This window comes from Hordeum vulgare, chromosome 4H, assembly GCF_904849725.1.
Source record: "Hordeum vulgare subsp. vulgare chromosome 4H, MorexV3_pseudomolecules_assembly, whole genome shotgun sequence".
Classification (NCBI taxonomy): domain Eukaryota; kingdom Viridiplantae; phylum Streptophyta; class Magnoliopsida; order Poales; family Poaceae; genus Hordeum; species Hordeum vulgare.
This window is the reverse complement of record NC_058521.1, coordinates 514,932,162-514,955,788: the sequence shown is the minus strand read 5'-3', so window position 1 is coordinate 514,955,788 and position 23,627 is coordinate 514,932,162. Positions and strand designations below refer to the sequence as shown.

At 45.6% G+C, this 23,627-nt stretch overlaps 1 pseudogene; it reads right to left on the bottom strand.

The window, feature by feature from the left end:
• LOC123450679 overlaps nt 1-22,700 on the bottom strand; it is an 86,535-nt pseudogene extending 63,835 nt beyond the window's left edge.
• Nucleotides 22,701-23,627: the final 927 nt, after the last annotated feature.

The window sequence follows — 23,627 nt, the reverse complement described above, 5'->3', positions numbered from 1 at the left end:
GTTACTGCCAATGCTCGTGATGCTTCTGAAATTGCCGATACTATTGAGATAGAACCTGCTTTTGCTCCTATTAGATCTAGCTCTCCTAGATATGAATTGCCTGATATACCTGAGGGTTACATTATGGAGGGAGAGATAGATAAGGATTTTCTTGCGTGTAAGGATGCCTATGACGCTGAGAAATTACTTCTCAAGTGGAAGGAAAAATCTCTGAAAGCTAGGATGAAATACGATCCGAAGTTTGCCACTTCACCTATCTTTATCACCGATAAGGATTATGAATTCTCTATCGATCCTGATATAATCTCTCTAGTCGAATCTGATCCTTTCCACGGTTATGAGTCTGAGACGGTCATAGCCCATCTTGCCAAACTACACGATATAGCCACCCTTTTCACTAATGAGGAGAAGATCCGCCACTACTATATCCTTAAGCTGTTTCCTTTCTCTCTAAAGGAGGACGCTAAAGCCTGGTTCATCTCTCTTGCTCCTGGATGTGTGAGTAGTCCCCAGGATATGGTCTATTACTTCTGTGAGAAATATTTCCCTGCCCATAAGAAGCAAGCTGCCTTGCAGGAAATATACAACTTTGCTCAACTCCAAGAAGAGAGTCTTCCACAAGCTTGGGGGAGGCTCGTCCAGCTACATAATGCTTTGCCTGATCACCCTCTTAAGAAGAACGAGATACTTGATATCCTCTATAACGGACTTACCGATGCCTCTAGAGACCACCTAGATAGTTGTGCCGGTTGTGTTTTTAGGGAACGAACTGTAGAACAAGCTGAGACCCTACTGAATAACATCTTGATCAATGATAATGCTTGGACTATTCCCGAACCACCTCCTAAGCCAACTCCTAAGAAAAGAGGTATTCTGTTCCTCAGTCCCGAAGATATGCAAGAAGACAAGAACTCTATGCAAGAGAAAGGCATTAGATCTGAAGATGTCAAAAATCTACCACCTATCAAAGAGATCCATGGTCTCGATAACCCGATACAAGTAGTAGAAGTGAATTCTCTGCGTAGGTTTGATGAGAGTGATATTCCTTTTGACAAACCTGCTAGCCTATGCTTTGATGAATTTGACAACTTTGTTGCCAAACAACAGAGTTTTAATGATTATGTTAGCAGACATCTGGAACAAAGTACCTGTATGCTTAGCCATTTAAGTGCTTGTGTAGACAGAAATGTCAATGATCTGAAGCTTCTGAGTAAACATGCCTCTATGATTACTACTCAGGTAGAACAAGTACTTAAATCTCAGAATGACTTGCTCAATGAATTAAATGACAACTCTGTCAGAGTCATTACTAGAGAGGCAAAATAACTCAGGAACCTTTTTATCCTGAAGGTCATCCTAAGAGAATTTATCAAGATTCTCAAGGAATGAATGCTAATACACCCAGTCATCCTAAGGAGAAGAAGAAGGATGATAGAAACCTACATGCCAGTTCACCAAATACTGTCACACCTGAAGAACCTAATGATATTTCTTTGTCTCATGCAGAAACACAATCTGGTGATGAACATGAACCTGGTGATAATATGGACAGTGATGTTCATAATAATGCTCAACCTAGCAATGATGAGGATGTGGAGATTGAACCTTCGGTTAATCCTGATAACCCACAACCTAAGAGATACGATAAGAATGACTTCACTGCTAGGAAGCATGGTAAAGAAAGGGAGCCATGGGTTCAGAGATCTATGCCCTTTCCTCCTAAGCCATCCAAGAAAAAGGATGATGAGGATTTTTAGCGCTTCGTTGAGATGATAAGACCCATCTTTCTGCAGATGCGGTTAACTGATATGCTCAAGATGTCTCTGTATGCCAAGTACATCAAAGATATCGTGACTAATAAATGGTAGATACCAGATCTTGAGATCTCCACCATGATTGCTAACTACACTTTCAAAGGTGGAACTCCTAAGAAACTTGGTGATCCCGGAGTGCCCACTATACCTTGTTCCATTAAAGGAAACTACGTAAGAACTGCCTTATGTGACCTTGGAGCCGATGTTAGTGTTATGCCGCTCTCGCTTTATCGTAGACTTGAATTGGATAAGTTGACACCCACTGAAATTTCTCTGCAAATGGCCGACAAATCAACTGCTTTCCCTATTGGCATTTGCGAGGATGTGCCTGTTGTGGTTGCTAACACCACTATCTTAACAGACTTTGTTATCTTGGATATTCCCGAGGACGATGCCATGGCTGTCATCCTCGGAAGACCCTTTTTAAACACTGCAGGGGCTGTTATAGATTGCAACAAAGGCAATGTCACTTTCCATGTCAACGGTAATGAGCACATAGTGCACTTTCCAAAGAAATGATATCAAGTACATTGCATTAATGCTATTGAAAAGTCTTCATCGATTCTTATTGGGAGCTTTGAATGCCCTATTCCTCGTGTCAAGATGAAGTATGATTGCTTGTTGGGGAGATACTTATCCCCATTGAGGTGACTTAGTGGCTATTCGAAAATTCTCCGTTCTCTCTTGAGATTCGAGAAGGTTTTGTCATGAGGACTTGATCAATCCTATTGACGGATTTCTTCCGATGACCATGAAATGGATGAATCAAGGAGTCACATAGCTCTGTTTTGAGTTTTAATTTTCTTTTGCTTAGAAGAAAAATGATGGAATTAGTTTAATTTTTCCTGTTTTCTCTTTTAGCGTCCCGGAGAAAAATACCTCTAAAATAAAAGTTCTCGGATGGTCCTGAAAATTTAGTATGATTTTTTCTGGAATTTTTGAAAATTACTGGGACTGAGAGCTGGCCTGGGCGCCAGACCAGTGGGCCACAAGCCCTGCCACCGCCACCCCCCTCGTGGCGGAGAGCAAGCTTGTGGGGCCCACAGGGACCCCCTCCACTCATTCCAGCTCCTAGCCTCTTCTTCCACCTCTAGAAAAAATTGTTTCGCAGCTCAAACCCGTGTTCTTGCTCATTCGGCTGTGATTTTCGATCTCCTTGCTCAAAGCACCATTATCCGAACCGTTTTGGGGAAATTACTCCTTGGTAAGTGACTGCTCCATTGGTCCAATTAGTTTTTGCTCGTGCTTTATCTTTCGCGTATTCTTGCTACCTTGGTGACCCTGTTCTTGAGCTAGAAAGGTTGATTTTAGCTCGTTCCAAGTAGTTTTAGCGCGTGATACGGTCTCTAGGCACTAGTAGGAGTAATTTCTACAAGGTGTGGTTGGCCTTCATTCACTTTTCTCTTGAACTTCAAAAATTTCAACAAACGGAAATTATGTTCACGAGGAAGTTCCATGGTGGTTCCTCAAGTAAGAAGGGTCCCCGTCTTTCTTTTCGGGAGCCCGAACCTTTTCAACTAAGAGACGCACCAGTACAACCATGTGAATGGCCTTCTGATGAGTTCATGATCGAAGCAGGTTTCAAGGATGAGTTTGATACTCTTGTCTGCAATGCCGGGTTAGAAGAATTCCTCTCAGATAAATGTGAACAGTATGCTATGCTCACTGCCTCTTTCAGGCGTAGATTTAAATTTTTAGTTGGCCGTGACTCATCCATACTGTTTGATCTATACGATAAATCCTATGTCATGGATTTGGAGGATTTTAATAGGATTTGCAAGATACCCGATGGGGGTAGTATTAATGATCCTTCTAAGTCTTCGGTCAGAGACTTTGTCTCCAGTATAACTGTTGGAGAAACCAGAGATATCCCGCAAGCCACCATAGGAAGCATCCATTTCCATGCCTTGCACTACTTTGCCCTCTTCATAGGTAGGTGCATTAACGGCAAGGGTGCACATTGTCACCTATGCGCCTCTGACCTTAGTATCCTTAAGAGCGCAGTTACAGGTGACAGGAGCTTCAATATGGGAGCTATAATAGCAAGGAGGCTGAATAAAAATGCCAGTGAGGGGGATTTCTTTGTTGGAGTTTATGCTACACGCTTAGCAAACTTGTTTGGAATATCCATCCGTTCAGAAGACCCTCCTCTCCGTACAGCCTACCTTGATCGTGTCGCTCTAACACGCTACCAGTTCCTTGAGAGAGATCATGGATCCCTCCTATACCGCTTGATATTTAACCGGCAGCGTGTTTTCCATATTACCCTTCCTGCTCCTGCTTTCTTTGACTTTCAGGTAAAACGAAGATACTACATAACCATAGCAGAGGCAGAGGAGTACGAGAGGGAGGCGACGGCTGCTCGACTTCGCGATGCAGCTATTCAGGCAGTGGCTGCAGCATTCCCGTATAACACCCATTATGATTTTGGGTTTCGCCAGGACCATCCATGGGAGTAGACCAAGCTAGGCCAAAAGCCTAAGCTTGGGGGAGTACGTGTTCTCACCGACTTTACATTCATGCTTATGCTTTCACTTTGTTAGCCAGTGTTCACACTTTGCCACTGTATTATCCATGCTAATTTATTTTTGTTTTCTTATTTTCTTGTTTTGTGTCCTTTTGAGAAAACCCAAAAAGATTTTTATTTCTTCTTTTGCTTGTTGGGAGCTTTCTCGTGTAAATAATTTTCTTTTTCTTTGGGTCGAGGTAGAAGATATTGGTTACAATGTTTAGTGGCTCTTGCATGCTTACCTGTTTAGCTTTCAAAGAGCCATATTACTTTGTCTTCTCCTTTGTGTCTGCCTGCAGATTCAACTTAGTCCAATGCACGAGCACTCTTATTATTGTTCACAACGTTCGATCGTGCAAATGAAAGGAAATAATGATGATATATGATGAAGTGACTCAGACTGAAAAGCTGGTATGAACTCTATCTCTTTTGTTTTTGTAAATATGACTAGCTTGTCGACCCAGATTCAGCTTTTTTGTGAGAGAACCATGTTTGCAATGACAACTTAGAGATCATAGTTTCTGATGCCATGCTTATTTAGCTAGGAGCTTATAATGGTTTTTCTTAAATGCCAACATAGATTTTGAGATGACTATGATGTAGTATGATAGGATGGTATTCTCCTTTGAATGTTTCAAGTGGCTTGACTTGGCGCATGTTCATGCATGTAGTTGAAACAAAATCAACATAGCATCTATGATGTTCGTGTTCATGGTGATTTATATCCTGTTCATGCTTGCATTCAATGTTAGTCAAACTCATTGCATCTTGATGACTGCTGTCGCTCTCTAGTTGGTCGCTTCCCAGTCTTTTGCTAGCCTTCACTTGTACTAAGCGGAATACTTCTTGTGCATCCACTTCCATAAACCCAATTTTTTTTCCATGAGAGTCCACTATACCTACCTATTTGCGGTATCTACCTGCCGTTCCAAGTAAATTTGCATGTGCCACTCTCTAAACCTTCAAGAAATAATCTGTTTTGCATGCCCGAACCGCTCATGTGGTGACAGAGGGCTATTGGTATCTACCATGCTAGGAGTGTTATCCTCGACATGTGTTTATTCACTGTCATTCATGAGAAAGGGGCCAGTAATTGGAATGCGCAGTTCCACTCCTAAATCGAAAACATAAGTGTAAAACAAGACTCCCCCCAGATTGATGTTAGTATGGACGGTACCCGAGGATTCTGCTAGCCGTGGAGTGTGATTGATTGGTGGTGGGGGAGTTAAAACTTTACTTTTCTGTTTGGGAACCGCCTATAGCATGAGTAGCATGGAAGATATTGAGAACTCTTGGTCACTGCGTTGACAATGAAAGCATGCCACCCAAAATTATTATCTCTGTTTTCAAAGCTTGAGCTCTGGCACCTCTGCAAATCAATGCTTCCCTTTGCGAAGGGCCTGTCTATTTATTTTCCTGTTGAGTCATCCTCCTCTTCTATAAGCACCAATTAGAGAGCACCTCTGTCATTTTTATGCTTTGCTTTTGATTGATATTGAGTATGACTATGACTGGATCTTTGTTGCTATGAATTACAATGTTTAGTCAGCCCTTGATCTTTGAAAGTGCTCTCCTTTTATGTTTTGCGGTCTCATAAAGAGCTAGCGAGATACCACCTATTCATATTGATTCATGCTTGTTTTGATTGAAATGTTGGTATTTGAAACTCATTATTATTTGCTCGTTAGCTGATTATGCCATTGATATTAGTTTACCGTGAGACCTTTGTGTCACTTGCTTATGTGGTTAACTTGTGATCTTGCTGAAATTCTGGTTATGAGTTAGACATAGTTGCAACAACAAGATCAAACAGAGTTTGTCAAAGTTTTTCTTTCTCTCTCAGTTTTTCAACTGAGTTGCTTGAGGACAAGCAATGTTTTAAGCTCGGGGGAGTTGATACGTCTCCATTGTATCTACTTTTCCAAACTCTTTTGCCCTTGTTTTGGACTCTAATTTGCATGATTTGAATGGAACTAACCTGGACTGGCGCTGTTTTCAGCAGAATTGCCTTGGTGTTGTTTTTGTGCAGAAATCAAAGTTCTTCAAACGTCCTGAAAATTTACGGGGAACATTTTTGGAAAATATGAAAAATACCTACGCAAAGATCCACCTGAGGGGGTGGGCCAGTGGGCCACAAGCCCTGCCACCGCCACCCCCTGGTGGCGGTGGGCAATCTTGTGGGGCCCACACGGCTCTGCCGCCCCCAACCTCAGCTCTGTAAGTTCACTTTCGTCCCAGAAAAAATAAAAAAGAGAAGATTTCGTCGCGTTTGCGATACGGAGGCGCCGCCACAACCTGTTCTTCATCTAGAGGGCAGATCTGGAGTCCGTTTTGGGCTCCGGAGAGGGGAAATCGTCACCATCGTCATCATCAACCTTCTTCCCTCTCCAATTCCATGAAGTTCTTCGTCGTTCGTGAGTAATCTATTTGTAGGCTCGCTGGGCGGTGATGAGTAGGATGAGATCTATCATGTAATCGAGTTAGTTTTGATGGGGATTGATCCCTAGTATCCACTATGTTCTGAGATTGATGTTGCTACTACTTTGCCATGCTTAATGCTTGTCACTAGGGACCGAGTGCCATGATTTCAGATCTGAAATTATTATGTTGTCACCAATATATGTGTGTTTTAGATCCGATCTTGCAAGTTGTAGTTACCTACTATGTGTTATGATCCGGCAACCCCGGAGTGACAATAACTGGAACCACTCCCGGTGATGACCATAGTTTGAGGAGTTCATGTGTTCACCTAGTGCTAATGCGTTGGTCCGGTTCTTTATTAAAAGGAGAACCTTAATATCCCATAGTTTCCTTTTGGACCCCGCAGCCACGGGAGGGATGGACAATAGATGTCATGCAAGTTCTTTTCCCTAAGCACGTATGACGACACACGGAATGCATGCCTACATCACATTGACGAACGGGAGCTAGCCACATATCTCTCCGTGTTATAATTGTTGCATGATGAATATCATCCAAAAAAATCACCGACCCATTGCCTACGAGTTTGTTCTACTGGTGCTGTTACTTGTCTTGCTCTGCTGCTGTTAGTTGTCTTGCTCTGCTGCTACTGTTGCTACTACTATCGCTTGCTACTATTGCTACTTGCTACTGCTGTCACTACTGCTGTTCCTTGCCACTGCTATTTCTCGTTACACTGCTGCTACCTCCTACAATCTTGATCGCTGGTCGTTGACGGGAACAGACAATTTCCGTCAACGAGGCAACTTGGCGCCATTGATACAATCGTTAGAAATAGTCTGCCGTGTAAACAGATCGTTTCTGACACCGTTGTTATCATACTACTTTGCTGTTACTACTTTGCTTGCAGATACTAATCTTTCAGGTGTGGTTGAATCTGACAAATTCAGCTGCTAATACTTGAGAGTATCCTCTCACCTCCTGTCTGGCTAACCAACAAGTTTGGGTCGAATACTCTACCCTCGAAAACGACTGCGAACCCACGCGCTGGTGGGCCATCAACAACATTCTTCTAGTTTCATTGCCGGGGAGTGCTAGCAGCATTCTTCTGGTGCCTTTGCAGGGGAAGGTTTGTTGTCACAGAATCAACATTCGTCTAGCTATTGGCAGAGAGTGCCAGTCACGCATCTACGCGTTTCACAAGCAAGATAAACATAGCACATGCATAATTTAAGAATGACAAATAGGGAATCATTTGCCATCTCACGTAGATAATATCAGAGTTACATCCACACATTCATTCAGACAAGGTAGTTCCGCTACGGACTACATAACATAATAAAAGGCTATGCTATCCCGCATGCTTGCCCACGATCATGACCACACCTCTATCTTCTGGATAGTTCACGTACAGGCGGTCGCTCTCCTCATCGCACTGCCACGCTAGTTGTGCCATCTGGATGACCTGCGTTGGGTGTACCTGTACCTGTTGGGGTGTTGGAGTAATCTGTGAGCCATGGGGACTCAGCAATCTATGACCTTGGTACCGAAACTAGTCAAGTTATTAGGTGAGGAAGGTTCAATGTTTAGGTTGCAGCATCCTAAGCATTTATGGTGGCTAACTTACATAGAACAGAGTTATAAATGTGGTGGCCTATGCGAGCGGTCGAAGACTAGGTGACCACTAAGTGATCCTGAACACCTACTTACGTCAAACATAACCCCACCGTGTTCCCGATCGAAGAGAGGTCTTCGAAGGGGATAATCACGGTTACGCACTCGGTTGGCAGTTTTATTAGATTAAGTTCAAGTTATCAATAACCGGTGTTAACAAATAATCCATGTTGCCACATAACCGCGGGCACGGCTTTCTGAAAGATTAAACCCTGCAGGGGTTCTCCAACTAGTCCATCACAAACAGTCACGGGCCGCAAAGTAATCCTCTATCACGAATCCCGTGATCTCGTCGGATTCCTTAGAGGAAAACCTCAACTCTGGGGAGAACCAAAGCTTCACCAGGATTCCTATACGCAAGATATATCGCAAAGGTAAGACAAGACTAGCAGGACCTCCCGTCGTGTCGACGACCCCGATAAGAGCCGCGTATCTCAATCTCAGGACACGACGGATGAGCTACGCGCACGATGGCCTGATAGAAATCACTCAAGTTGCCCTGAGTTGGCCCTGCACAGTGCCCTAGTTTGGACCAACACTCATGAGGAGCACTGGCCTGGGTTGTTAATTAGTTCCTCGGGGTAGCTATTCCCTATGCAAATTATTATTGGGTGATTAGCAAGTTAAAACCAATGTTGGGTCCTGCCGGACAAGTCTTAACACTACACGATTTATCAAGGGGGTCCCCATAACAACCCCGAACGTGTTAGGAGCGATCAGTTATGGAATCAAGCACCGGCAGCCGGAAACTAAGGCGGCAATAACAGAACAATTCACCCGGCGAAAGGCTAGGCCTTCCTTCATTTACCAAGTATATAAGTGCATTAATTAAATAGGAGTTTAAAACATAATGATATCAATTCTCATGTTATCACATGAGACAGCTGGCACCTGCAACTAGCAAAGCTATCATTAGAAGCTGAGCACGCCTACTTAGCCAAATAACATTAGCTAGGAGGGGAAGGTGTTTGGGTTTCATGACAATATCAGGAGGCAATTATATCAAGTGGTAGGCAGCGAGCATAATCGAAGGAAACGTGAATCTATGCATAACAAAGCTAGACACGGTATCAAGGTCACGGTCATCTTGCGTGTGATGTCTTCAGCTTGGAACTGCTCTTGTTCGTCCTACACGTACTCTCCCGAATCCACGTACTCGTTCTCCGATCCTGGTGCTACCCAAGATAAAAATGACAGCCAATGAACACCAACACAACATGATGCAACAAACACATGATGCATGAGATGAGAATGAAGCATGCATCTCTAATCTAGTCACTTGCATATGCATGAGAAGAGAATATAAACTTTTGGAAAGAACTTCACTCTAAGCTATCTTGACATACATGAAGATGACATGAACAGGTGCATCACGAGAAAACGATGCAAAAACATATAAGGAACGTTGAGAACGGAGCTACGAATCAACCAGAAACTACGAAACAAGATATGGAGTTCTACGGATTAAATCCACCACAAGCACACTCCAATGGCACACTTATGGTATTCCCAGGTTGCCACGTGATCAAACAAACAAGTATAGGTGGGGTGGTGCAAAGAAACTCACCACACCACCAAATGTGCCAAATAAGATATGTGGAAAAAGCTATTCAAAAGCTCTACAAGCAGGAGCAAGAAGATAACCCAAAGGAGTTACACACAGAAAGATCTACAGGTGCTAACTTGGACAAAAATAACAGATTTCAGGGACTTAGTGAAAATCTCAGATTCTCACCAGCTGTTTATGCTCTGAAGCATTTTGACAGCCTCCAAAACAATAGCTACAGGAAGTGAAAGTGCATGAAATTTGACAGAGAGCTAGACAAACACAAAATCTCCAACTCTCTAGTTGATTGCAAGGGCTGATTCCCAACATATGAGCTTTTGCAACCACAACAACAAGGGGAGAAAATAACAGCAATTTCTCAGACTTAGTGAAAATCATAGATTTTCACCAAGCTGACAATTTCAGCCACATGCCTACTTTGACAAGGCACAACTTGCACATACAAACTCCTAAGCATAAAACAAAACCACCATGCTGTAGAGGGGTTCACCCACTACTGCCACATCAAGGTTTCATCCCCATGGGCTCATCACACCACATGGCACCAAGCTCTAAACATAACATCAAGACAGAAAAATGACATTTCTACAAAGTGTTCCAAAGTGAAATCTGATTCCACCAATGGATTCCTGGGAAGATTCTATCCGAAAAACATATAATACCTAGGTACTTGCATAGAACCTGTAGGAACAAAGTTGAAAGGAAAATCTACATGAATCATATAGATTCAAATAGTGCTATATCACATGTGGTACTCACTAGTTCATCACCTACACATGCACTTACTCACACCCACAACTCCAATGGTGACATGAGGGTTGTACCTCATGTATGTGTGCCATAGCACATCACCATACACACTCACACATGCTTGCATCACAAGGCCCTTGCACACACACCTACACATGCTTATGAGATCACACTCACAAGTCCACCCAGACAAACACATACACACACACATGGGTGTGCTTGCAACCACAACAACTCTCTACTCCTACACATGCACTAGTGCACATATGCACAAGCACACATACACACACTATGGATACATACACCTACATAAGCACACACCACATACATAACTTGCATACCACCCACACATGCACACAAGCATAATGAAGATGAAAGTCTACTGATTTAGATCTTAGGCAACATCATATTGCTGCCCAAGTAACACAACAAGAAACAATCTATAAAACAACAAAAGGAAAAAATAAAACAAAAAAAGGGGGGAGGCTTAGCAATCGAACCCAAGACCTCCTATACACTGCACAAGCCCAGTACCACTGCGCTATCACCTCTGGCTCGACAGAACACAGGAAGGAAAAAAGGAATGTTTCCCCCTGTCGAGCTACTGTGCCACAGAATGATAAAACAAAAGGGCGCCACTGGGTTTCGAACCCACGACGGGCTGGCAGCAAAACCACCCTGCACCACTCTGCTATGCTGCGGTTCCTGGCCTAACAGGGGAATCCTACCAGGTAAGCTACTCTACTCCGCACTACCACACCCGAATTAATCTTCGGAACAAAAAGGAGGGGGCGCTGGGGCTCGAACCCGAGAGCTGTCCATCACAACGCGCACAACAAACCACTACACCACTCCTATGGAGTCTACCAGAGAGGGAAGCTTGCCCCTTTTCGGAAGTTCCCACGCCCTACTGCACACACACGCGCACGCACTACCGGCATAGAGTGCCCTCCGGTGTGCCGCTCTGATCTACGCGAGGAAGCCGCAAGGTCATGCAACAGAAGAAGAGGGGAAGGTGTTTGCTCATCCTAGGGTCCCTCGACGAAGCAGATCTCGCGGAAGAAGAGGAAGAAGAACGGTAGCTGCAGGCTTCGGGTCCGCCGGGAGCTCGTCGGAGACGAGGTCGTGGCCGTCGGTGTAGTCGTGCTGCGGCCTCACTGATACGTCTCAAACGTATCTATAATTTTTGATGGTTTCATGTTGTTATCTTGTCAACTTTGGATCTTTTATATACGTTTTATATCTTTTTGGGACTAACTTATTAATTCAGTGCCAAGTGCCAGTTACTGTTTTTTCTGTGTTTTTGACTCTTTTCAGATCTGATTTTGGAACGGAGTCCAAACGGAATAAAATTCCCGAAATGAATTTTTCCAGAACAGAAGAAGATCGGGGGACTTGAGGGCCAAGGCAGGAGGCCCACAGGGAGCCCACAAGCCCTGTAGCCGCGGCCAGGGGGGCCGTGGCTACAAGGCTTGTGGCCCCCTTGGAGCTCCCCTGCCCTAGCTCTTTGGCCTATATATTCCCTAAAATCCCAGAAAAAATCAGGGCGTCCACAAAAAACCACTTTTCCGCCGCTGCAAGCTTCCGTTTCCGCGAGATCTCATCTGGAGATCCTTCCCGGTGCCCTGCCGGAGGGGACTTTGGAGCTGGAGGGCTTCTACATCAACATCATTGCCTCTCCAATGACTTGTGAGTAGTCTACTTCAGACCTACCGGTCCGTAGTTAGTAGCTAGATGGCTTCTTCTCTCTCTTGGATCTTCAATACAAAGTTCTCCATGATCTTCATGGAGATCTATCCAATATAATCCTCTTTGGCGGTGTGTTTGTCGAGATCCGATGAATTGTGGATTTGTGATCAGATTATCTATGAATTATATTTGAGTCTTTGTTGATTTCTTATATGCATGATTTGATATCCTTGTAATTCTCTACGAGTCTTGGGTTTTGTTTGGCCAACTAGATCTATGATTCTTGCAATGGGAGAAGTGCTTGGTTTTGGGTTCATACCGTGCGGTGACCTTTCCCAGTGATAGAAGGGGCAGCAAGGCACGCATTGTGTTGTTGCCATCAATGGTAACAAGGTGGGCTTTCATCATAGATTTGAGATTGTCCATCTACATCATGTCATCTTGCTTAAGGCATTACTCTGTTCTTATGAACTCAATACACTAGATGCATGCTGAATAGCGGTCGACGTGTGGAGTAACAGTAGTAGATGCAGAAAGTATCGGTCTACCTGTTTTGGACGGGATGCCTATATGTATAATCATTGCCATAGATAACGTCATGACGTTGCGCGGTTCTATCAATTGCTTGACAGTAATTCGTTCACCCACCGTCTACTGGCTTTCATGAGAGAAGCCACTAGTGAACACTACGGCCCTCGGGTCTACTCACAATTATCATCTCCGCTTTTACTTTTACTTTGCTTTGTTTACTTTTTGCTTTCAGTTCTCACTTTGCAAACAATCTATAAGGGATTGACAACCCGTTCATAGCGTTGGGTGCAAGCTCTTTATGTTTGTGCAGGTACTTGTGACTTGACGTGATCCTCCTACTGGATTGATACCTTGGTTCTCAAACTAAGGGAAATACTTACCGCTGCTGTGCTACATCACCCTTTCCTCTTCAAGGGAACACCAACGCAAGGCTCCAAGGCCGCGGGGGAATCCTTTGCATATTTGCCAAGGAAATCCCTATAGGCGTAGCCAGCAGCAGAAGGATTTCTCGCGCCGTTGCCGGGGAGAGATCAAGTCAAGATCTATCCAAGTAAGTGTCACAAACTCATCTCTTGCATTTACCTTTTTTGCCAGTTGCCTCTCTTATTCCTCTCCCCCACTTCACATTTGCCTTTTTCATTTGCCGCTCTTCTTTGCCGTTTTCATTTGCCTTTTTGTCGTTCTCTGTTGCCCGTTTCACTCGCTTACTTCCTGCTCGTTTGTGTGTGGGATAGTCCATCAATGGCTAGACCCACCACTCCAAACGATACCCGTGAGAACGAAGTTCTCAGTTTCAAGCAGAATGCAGAATGAGGAAGAAAATTTAAAGGACGGTTGGTACAGGATTTGCAATGCTCAAAGTATATCTACTCGTAAGCAAACCACTACCGTTCTTCTTCGTAGTTTTTATGTTGGAATCTCTCCTTGGAATAGGTATATTCTTGATACCATAGTAGGCGGGAATTTTTTGGGGATCCATACTGTTGACTCCTATGGAGCTATCACGAATTTGGTAGGCTCACCCACGCTCATGGTTAATGGAACTACCTTGACCTTGGAACACGTGATGCAAAGGCTTGACGCCATTGAAAACAAAATTGCCACAATTGAACTTACTGAGGATTTGGATAGAAAGATCCACAATCAAATTACTCAGTACGCTTCCAAAGTGGGAATGGTTCTGAAAAATTTAAGGGAGAAGGAACCTAAAGTTAATGATTTCTCTAGAATTGGAAAACTAGAAGATGTCATAACCAACTTGGGTTCTGCTTTTGCCGCTGTGCAAAATACTCCAAATCTCACTGTCAAAAAGACCGTCAAGTCTGTTTTTGTTCCTGAAGCTAGTGGTGAGTCATCCAATAAAGATGAAGATCTTAAGATGATAAATGATCACACTACTTATGGTTTGAGCACCAAAGATGACTATACGTGATTCCATCACCTTATGCCTAGCTAGGGGCGTTAAACAATAGCGCTTGTTGGGAGGCAACCCGACGAATCTATCCTTTTTATTTCTGTTTTGTGTTTTCCACACTTTCATAATTCTGTTCTGATTGTGTTTTTTGTGTTTCTTTTGCGTTTGTGCCAAGTAAAACCGTTATGATTAGTCTTGGGGATGATCGTTTGATCATGCTGGAAAAGACAGAAACTTTCTGCTCACGAAAAGAATTTTCGTTTTTTTTTCTGTGAGAGATTTTGAGTTGATTCATTTTGCTGCTGATGGCTACGCAAATTCTTCAGACTGTCGTAATTGTTCAGAATTTTTGAAGTACCAGAAGTATACGAAGTATACAGATTGCTACAGACTGGTCTGCTGTTAACAGATTCTGTTTTTGTTGAGTTGGTTGCTTATTTTGATGAAACTATGGATAGTATCGGGGGGTATTAGCCAAGGAAGATTGAAAATACAGTAACCCAACATCAACATAAGTAGAATTTAAGTTTGCTATAGTACCTAAGGAAGTGGTGATTTGCTTTCTTATACTAATGATATCACGAGTTTCTGTTTAAGTTTCGTGTTGTGAAGTTTTCAAGTTTTGGGTGAAGTTCTTATGGACAAAGAGATAAAGAATGTCAAGAGCTCAAGCTTGGGGATGCCCAAGGCACCCCAAGTTGATTCAAGGATGCTGAAAAAGCCTAAGCTTGGGGATGCCCCGGGAAGGCATCCCCTCTTTCGTCTTCAATCCATCGGTAACGTTACTTGGGGCTATATTTTTATTCACCACATGTTATGTGTTTTGCTTGGAGCGTCTTGTATCGTAGGAGTCTTTTATTTTTGTTGTGTCACAATATTCCTTGCTGCACACCTAGAGAGTGAGACATGCACTCACCGTGATTTTGTCGAGCTTCACTTATATCCTTTGGTTAGGCAATTCAGCTCACATGTGTTTCACTTATATCTTTTGAGCTAGTTGATTTTGCTCTATGTGCTTCACTTCTATCTTTTGGAGCACGGCAGTGCGTGGCGTGGTAGTTGATCTATGCTATGAAAGGAGTCTCAAAAGGGGTAGTTATCCAAAGGGATATGAAAACTTCCACCTTCATGTGCATTGAGTAGTTAGAGAAGTTAGATTCATCTCAATTAGTTTTGAGTTGCGGTTGTGGTAATATTGAAGTTATACTAGTAAGGTGTTGTGGATCTAGAAATACTTGTGTTGAAGTTAGCGATTCCCGTAGCATGCACGTATGGTGAACCGCTATGTGATGAAGTCTGAGCATGATTAGTTTATCGATTGTCATCGTTTGTGTAGCGGTCGGGATCGCGCAATGGTTTATACCTACCAATCCTTCCCCTAGGAGTATGCGTTGAATGCTTTGTTTCGATTACTACTAAAACTTTTGCCACAAGTATGTGAGTTCTTCATGACTAATGTTGAGTCCATGGTTTAGATGCACTTTCACCTTCCACCATCACTATCTTCTTTAGTGCCGTGCAACTTTCGCCGGTGCATAAAACCACCATTAGCCTCCCTCAAAACAGCCACCATACCTACCTACTATGGCTTTTTCAAAGCCATTCCGAGATATATTGCCATGCAACTATCACCATGACATGTGCCACAGCTTCTACATTGCCATTACATGATCATAAGATAGCTAGCATGATATTTCCATTGATGTCTATGCCATGCTAGATCGTTGTCACGGTACACTACCGAAGGCATTTCATATAGAGTCATCATTGCTCTAAGTTTTGAGTTGTAAGTGTGATGATCATCATTGATGGAGCATTGTCCCATGTGAGGAAATAAAAGAGGCCAGAGAAGCCCATTTACAAAAAGAGGCCAAAGATGCCCACCAAAATAAAAAATAAAAAAATAAAAAAGAGAGGCCAAAGAGCCCACCAAAAAAAATGAGAGAAAAAGAGAGAAGGGTCAATGCTACTATCTCCTTTCCACACTTGTGCTTCATATTAAGCACCATGATCTTCATGATTGAGAGTCTCTCGTTCTGTCACCCCCATATAGCTAGTGGGAAATTTTCATTATATAACTTGGCTTGTATATTCCAATGATGGGCTTCCTCAAAATTGCCTTAGGTCTTCGTGAGCAAGCAAGTTGGATGCACACCCACTAGTTTTCTTTAAGAGCTTTCACATACTCCTAGCTCTAGTACATCATTTGTATGGCAATCCCTACTCATTCACATTGATATCTATTGATGAACATCTCCATAGCTCATTGATATGCCTAGTCAATGTGACCATCTTCTCCTTGTTTGCCTTGCAACCTCCACCACACTCCATTCCACTTATAGTGCTAAAACCATGGATCATGCTCATGTATTGCATGAGAGTTGAAAAAGTTTGAGAAAGTAAAGGTGTGAAAACAATTACTTGGCCAATACCGAGGTTGTGCATGATTTAAATTCGTTGTGGAAGGATGATAGAGCATAGCCAGACTATATTATTTTGTAGGGATAACTTTCTTTTGGCCTTGTTACTTTGAAAGTTCATGATTACCTTGCTAGTTTTCTTGAAGTATTATTGTCTCCACGTCAATAGCAAACTATTGTTTTGAATCTAACGGATCTGAACATTCATGTCACATAAGAGGAGTTACAAAGGACATCTATGCTAGGTAGCATGAAAGCATCAAAAAATCATTCTTTATCACTTCCCTACTCGAGGACGAGCATGAGTTAAGCTTGGGGATGCTTGATATGTCTCAAACGTATCTATAATTTTTGATGGTTTCATGCTGTTATCTTGGCAACTTTGGATGCTTTATATACCTTTATATCTTTTTTGGGACTAACTTATTAATTCAGTGCAAAGTGCCAGTTCCTGTTTTTTTTACTCTTTGCAGATCTGATTTTGGAACGGAGTCCAAACGGAATAAAATACCCAAAATGAATTTTTCCAGAACAGAAGAAGATCGGGGGACTTGAGGGCCAAGGCAGGAGGCCCACAGGGAGCCCACAAGCCCTGTAGCCGCGGCCAGGGGGGCCCGCGGCTACCAGGCATGTGGCCCCCTTGGAGCTCCCCTGCCCTAGCTCTTTGGCCTATATATTCCCTAAAATCCCAAAAAAATCAGGGCGTCCACAAAAACCACTTTTCCGCCGCCACAAGCTTCCATTTCCGCGAGATGTCATCTGGAGACCCTTCCCGGTGCCCTGCCGGAGGGGACTTTGGAGCTGGAGGGCTTCTGCATCAACATCATTGCCTCTCCAATGACTCGTGAGTAGTCTTCTTCATACCAACGGGTCCGTAGTTAGTAGCTAGATGGCTTCTTCTCTCTCTTGGATCTTCAATACAAAGTTCTCCATGATCTTCATGGAGATCTATCCGATGTAATCCTCTTTGGCGGTGTGTTTGTTCAGATCCGGTGAATTGTGGATTTGTGATCAAATTATCTATGAATTATATTTGAGTCTTTGCTAATTTCTTATATGAATGATTTGATATCTTTGTAAGTATCTCCAAGTCTTGGGTTTTGTTTTACCAACTAGATCTATGATTCTTGCAATGGGGGAAGTGCTATGTTTTGGGTTCATACCGTGCGGTGACCTTTCCTAGTGACAGAAGGGGCAGCAAGGCACGCATCGTGTTGTTGCCATCAAGGGTAACTGTCGTGGTAACGATTCCGACAATAGAAAGAGGGTAGGATAACGGAGCATGATCTATCAAGATACACATGGATGACACTGTGGTTTTAGCGAGTTCAGGCCTCTCACAGTGGAGATAACAACCCTACGTCTTGTGCTCTGAAGAGGCTTTGTTTTATCTGTCATGGACATGAGTTACATGGTGTAGAGAGAGCCAGAGCTCGAGGGCAAGAATGAGCCCGAAGCCCGAGAAGAAGAAGCCGTACTTAGCTATGTGGAGGGGGGTGGCTTATATAGAGTGCGCCACCTCCTCACCTCTTATGTTACAAGATGGGGCATTGATGCCATAGTGTCAGCCCACTACAGATGTCTTGCCGACTGTTGGTATTTGTATGACCGAGTGAGTCATACGGCCGAGTGGTTGACTGTCATCCGAGTGGATGGAATGTACTTGTCACGATCCAGTAGGAATTTCCCGTGTAGTCCTTAAACTAATAATGAGGTGCCCTTGGGTAGGGCGTATTGGTCAGATCTATGACCCTACCCTAGGGCTATATCCCTGTCATTAGCCCCCGAATGGATCAGGGTCCGAGTGGTGAAGGTGTCAACATAAATCTTGTAGCAGCAGACCGAAGTTGAACGTGCTTGAGGGCCTTGCAAAATTATACGTTGATTGAAGTCTTCATCATTCGCCCTGATCGATTCCGCTGAGTAGTACGTCCGAGTGAACTTAAGAATTGAAGTAGATCCGAGTGACCAACATGATCTTGAGACCCTAACTGATTGTTGGTAGTCGGTTGGAGTCTGTTGAATCTGTTGAACTTGAATATTGTTGGTGGACCTGACCAAGCAGAATGTTTCTTTTTTGTATTTCTCTTCCTGTGGGGGCACGCTCAGTGCACCCACTAGGTGTAGTCCCCGAGCCTCTGTCGGACTAGATGAGTCTGGCAGAGGGTTTAAGACTTCCAGTGCTTGTCATGCTGAATGTTTGTTGAATCTGTATTATATGATTTTTGGATCAAAGTCAAGTCTCCGAGTGTATTTTTTAACTTAGGCGATACGGGGTCGCAGCTAAGTTCCCGAGTGTGGAGCGTGTCTGTACTCGGAGTAGTTTTAACTTAGGCGATACAGAATCGCAGCTAAGCCCCCGAGTGTGGAGCATGTCCGTACTCGGAGTTGTTTAAACTTAGGCGATACGGAGTCGCAGCTAAGTTCTCGAGTGTGGGGCATGTCCGTACTCGGAGTTGTTTTAACTTAGGCGATACGGAGTCGCAGCTAAGCCCCCGAGTGTGAAGCATGTCCGCACTCGGAGTAGTTTTTAACTTAGGCGATACGGTGTCGCAGCTAAGCCCTCCGAGTGCGGAGCATGTCCGCACTCAGAGTTGTTTTTAACTTAGGCGACACAGAGTCGCAACTAATCCCTTCGAGTGCGGAGCATGTCCGCACTCAGAGTTGTTTTTAACTTAGGCGATACGGAGTCGCAGCTAAGCCCCCGAGTGTGAAGCATGTCCGCACTCGGAGTAGTTTTTAACTTAGGCGATACGGAGTCGCAGCTAAGCCCCCCGAGTGCGGAGCATGTCCGTACTCAGAGTTGTTTTTAACTTAGGCAATACGGAGTTGCAGCTAAGCCCTCGAGTGTGAAGCATGTCCGCACTCGGAGTAGTTTTTAACTTAGGCGATACAGAGTCGCAGCTAAGCCCCCCGAGTGCGGAGCATGTCCGCACTCAGAGTTGTTTTTAACTTAGGCGATACGGAGTCGCAGCTAAGTCCCCGAGTGTGGAGCATGTCCGCACTCGGAGTAGTTTTAACTTAGGCGATACAGAATCGCAGCTAAGCCCCCAAGTGTGGAGCATGTCCGTACTCGGAGTTGTTTTAACTTAGGCGATACGGAGTCGCAGCTAAGTTCCCGAGTGTGGAGCGTGTCCGTACTCGGAGTTGTATTAACTTAGGCGATACGGAGTCGCAACTAAGTTCCCGAGTGTGGAGCGTGTCCGTAATCGGAGTAATTTTCACTTAGGCGATACGGAGTCGCAGCTAAGCCCCCGAATGTGGAGCGGGTCCGTACCCGTAGTAGTTTTAACTTAGGCGATACGGAGTCGCAGCTAAGCTGAGCGGTGGCGCGCGGGGCAGCCGAATGATGAAGACATGCCACACGGAGTGGCAATGCGCATGGCATCCGAGTGAGGTAGACGATTCTGGCTGAGTGGCAACGCGCGGGGCGGCCAAGTGATGTATGTCGAGGAGGCGTCCGACCCATTGACGACACGCGGGGCGGCCGTGTCCACTACGTCATTGCGGGGGCTTCCGAACACGTGAAAACGCATGAATGATCGTTGCGGCGACTGAGCCTAAGTAGCGACGAGGATGGCGCACGGATGCGTCGAGGAACCTGTGTATGAAAAATAGCACAAGCCAGCATAAAAAATTATTAAAGTAATATGATCTTTTCTGAAATAGTTCGTGTAAATTGCACCCAGACACCCAGTGGGTGTGCCACGTGATTGCTGGTTCGGAACAAGCAAGAGCCTAAAAGAGTGAAGGATCCGGCTGAACTCGTTTGAGTACTGGACCCAAACGAAGCGGAAGTGAAGTGTTCCCACATAAAAATAAACAACCGAGTGCAGAGGTATACTCAGTGGCGTGGCCTCCGAGTGAACGTCATGTGCGACTTCCTCGACACTCGGTAATGTTGAAATGATTATTTAATAGAATGCAGTCTGTGAAAAAATGACTTAGCTGCCTGACGACGCGCGGGGCGGTCGAGCGAAGTAGACACGTCCGGCTGAGTGGCGACGTGTTGGGCGGTCAAGCGACGAGGACGCGTCTAGGTGAGTGGCGATACGTGGGGCGGCCGAGTGACGACGCGCAGAGCAACCAGGTGACGACGGAGCCTCCGGCCGAGTGACGACACGCGAAGCTGCCGAGTGACGAAGGAGTCTCCAACCGAGTGAGGATGGTTTGTCTTGCTGACTGGCGATGCGCGAAGCTACCGAGTGCTGACGGCGGATCCGAGTGAGGGACGGCGCGCAGGGTGGCCGAGCGCTGATGACGCGTCCGACTGAGTGACAGCATGTAGGGCGCCGAGTGATGATGACGCGTGTTCGACCGAGCGCCGGCGCGCAGAGCGGTCGAGTGATGATGGTGCGTCCAGTAGAGTGACGGCACGCGGAGCGGCCGAGTGGGGATGGAGCGTCCGACTGAGTGGTGATGCGCGGAGCTGCCGAGTGATGACAACGCGACCAGTAGAGTGATGGCGCGCGGAGTGGCCGTGTGACAATGCAGCATCTGGCTGAGCGACGACGCGCAGAGCGGCCTAGTGATGACAATGCTTTCGACTGAGCGATGACATGCGAGGCGACCGAGTGATGATGACGCGTGTGACTCGAATGGACAGTCCGTTCGAATAAACGTTGTTCGGGGACGATGACGAACGAATGACCCTGCCAGTTAGTAGCAAGTATAGCTACGAATATATTTTTTGTTGGATCAAAATGTGCCAGAATAGATGCTATTTTACAAGGATTAACATGATGAGATTCCATGATGATGAGCTATTATGCATGCATGCATGCATAATTAATTGACCACAGGAAATGCTCACTTGATAGGACACTTGATGACGGGCGGTTAAGCTTGCATGCATGCACAATTAATTGGGCGCACGTAATGCTCACCTTATGAGATGCTTAATGGGGTAATTACCTCAACGAAATGGTGATGGGCATGATAGTGTGGCTCACCGAAGGAGTTGTCCACGTCCTGGTCAGCCGATTAATGAGGCCATTATCTTATGGAAACAGTCAGCCCATCTACGAAGGATTACGAGGGCCACATCCTTCCGTTTCCATGTTTCCTGCATGCAGCTAATTAATCAAAGAACGGGTCCACTTAAGGCATGCACTTACGAGACATTAGATGGCCATCTGTTGCAGCCTTGACCAGAGAGACCTCGCGAGCGACCAGCGCTGGCGTGGGAGAGGGCGGTGGAGGCGGCGCTGCACACTGCCGGCGAGGGGAGCTCGTCGCCAGCGAGGAGCGTGACCCTCGACGGCGCCGTCAAGTGCATGGAGAGGCGCTTGCCGGCGGCGGAGATACTGGAGCGCCACCAGAGCCTGGAGCACCTCTCGATCGCCGGCGTCGGGGCCGCGTCGCTCGCGGGGTTCCCCCGCCTGCGGAACCTCACGCGCCTGACGCTCTCAGACAACCGCATCACCGGCGGCCTCGAGCACCTCGTCGAGGCGGGTCTCGCCTCGCTGCGCGACCTCCACCTCAGCAACAATCGCTTCCAAAATGTGGACGACCTTGCGCCGCTCGCCCGCCTCCGCCTCGTCTCGCTCGACCTCTCGACAAGATGGATGTCGACGAGAACGAGCGCCCGGAGTCGGACGACGACGACGACGATGCGGACGGCGAAGGCGATGCCGAGGAGCAAGATGATGATGAGGACGACGATGACGAGGATCCTGGAAGGGGCGAGGTGTCTATGCTTGGTGCAGAGCTCGGACCCTGCTCCATGTCGAGCCTGCGCCTGCACCAGGGAGGTCGCTGTCGAGTGGCCGAGAACACGAGACCGGAGTCGACGACACGACGAATGGTGTCGAAGGCCGTGAGTGACGACGATGAGGTAGACGTTGCCGGTGGCCGTGCATGGAGATGCGATCGGCTTCCTGATCTCACGCCGCTCTTGCTGAAGTTCCATGATTCTTCTTGCATGTGCTTGAATGGATGTTTGTTTCCCTGATGCTTCGTTTGTCTTGGAGATGAACAGTACAAAACAAAGGTGTTAAATCATGAAGATGAAACTGAGTAGAGGGCACCAGCGGGAATCGATCTGCCGCCGGTAGCTGAATAAATAACCATATGCATCGTGGCTCGATAGACGCCACGCCTCACGGTGGGCGCCAACTATCGTGGGTATAAGCCTGACAGTAGATGTGTAGGGTACGAATGAGATGGGCAGAGTCCCAGCTACGCCGAGGATGTATGAGTTCGGGCCCCTCTGCGGTGGAGGTAATAACCCTACGTCTCAGTGCTCTCGGAGCTTGTTGTCGAGTGGAATATGGAATACAATGATTTGCTAACCCCTCTAGCAGTGGGGGAGGGCGGCTTATATAGAGTGCGTTGCCCTCCACAACGGTTCCGGTACAGGGGTGGAGTAGTGGGGATTGAATGCGTACGTTACATGTAACGTATGCTCTAAATGCCAATAAATGCATCCGGAAATGTACGGCCGTTTCCCTACAGAGAGGTTACGATGTACCGAGTGTAGCCAGTCGGTTAGCTTGGTATCCTCCGAATGCTAGTCTCCGACTGGATGGTTGAGGTCCTGTTACCGACTGGATGATGGAGACTCCTTAGTGAGTCGGGACTGACTAAGGGCCTTGTCCTTTGTGAGGGGTAGTCCTTGGGTAGGACCTACATGGCAGGCCTATGACCCTACCCTAGGACTATGACCCCATCATTAGTCCCCGAATGGATTGGGGTTGAAACGATGAAGCGGTGCTTGAAGTTTGGATCCGACTGGAACAGATTTGGCTTGGGCGTTACCTGCCTCGATCCATTTTATCTTTTCTGACCAACGATCCGAGTGGAAGTACTCGCGAAACAGACTATCGGAAGCCGAGTG